We start from the raw sequence: 1515 nt of genomic DNA, 5'->3' as shown, positions 1-1515 counted from the left end.
ACCGAGAGATACACCTGTGACGGTGTCAGGTGACTTCTATCAGAGAACAGCGGGTGGGGGGGGGGGGGGGGAGGTCTATACGGTCTTTACCCTTTCATGTTCAGTGTTGGTTCTTCTTCTTCTGTCCTGTTTAGGGTTAGTTGTTCATTAGAAACCTGTGCTGATATTGATACTGCTTCACTTTTGCATGTGAGTCAAATAAGGTGCCGATTATATCCAGAGTGGTAAGATATACTCATACACACCCAAATGAGCCCCTCCTTTAAAGAATTTTCAAATGAAACAGGGCTACCACACATTTTTTTTGGGGGGGGGGGGCTAACTGAAGAACACAAACAGACGTGAAAACGTGAAGTATTCAATATGATCGATGTCCTCCCTGTTCCTACCACCTGCTGCCATGTAAACTAGGATGGAGGCTTCGTGGCTGTTTTACAAATCGGTTTGGCTGCAGGGACACCTAGAGTCAGCTTGTCTGTACTGCATTATCATTCATCTACAGAAGTAAGATCGACATTTCAGCCAATTTGCTACGGCAGGAAATAATCTTGCAGCAACAGACAATGCGTATAAGTATAATTAATGGACATTCTTTGTAGTGGTTGATACATTTTTTATCAGGGCAAATCAAGTCTGACATTTTAAAGTGGAAATGACAAACTTTAGAAGCTTTCTTAAAACCTCCAACTACTCTACTCCAACTGCTGTGTTCTGATTACTCTACTCTACACTACTCTACTCCAACTACTCTACTACAACTACTCTACTGTACTCCAACTGCTCTACTCCAACTACTCTACTACAACTACTCTACTCCAACTGCTCTACTCCAACTGCTGTGTTCTGATTACTCTACTCTACACTACTGTACTCCAACTACTCTACTCCAACTACTCTACACTACTCCAACTACTCTACTCCAACTACTCTACTCTACTCTACTCCAACTACTCTACTCCAACTACTCTACTCCAACTACTCTACAGTACTCCAACTACTCTACTCCAACTACTCTACTCTACTCTACTCCAACTACTCTACTCCAACTACTCTACTCCAACTACTCTACTGTACTCCAACTACTCTACTCCAACTACTCTACTCCAACTGCTCTACTCCAACTACTCTACTCCAACTACTCTACTCCAACTGCTCTACTCCAACTGCTCTACTCCAACTACTCTACTCCAACTACTCTACTGTACTCCAACTACTCTACTCCAACTACTCTACTCCAACTACTCTACTCCAACTACTCTACTCCAACTACTCTACTCCAACTACTCTACTCCACTCCAACTACTCTACTCTATTCCAACTACTCTACTCCAACTACTCTACTCCAACTACTCTACTCTACTCCAACTACTCTACTCTATTCCAACTACTTTAATCCAACTACTCTACTCCACTCCAACTACTCTACTCCAACTACTCTACTCTACTCCAACTACTCTACTCTACTCCAACTACTCTACTCCAACTACTCCACTCCAACTACTCTACTCTACTCCA

Source organism: Salmo trutta, chromosome 24 (genome assembly GCF_901001165.1).
Source record: "Salmo trutta chromosome 24, fSalTru1.1, whole genome shotgun sequence".
NCBI lineage: Eukaryota > Metazoa > Chordata > Actinopteri > Salmoniformes > Salmonidae > Salmo > Salmo trutta.
This window is presented reverse-complemented; position numbering follows the sequence as displayed.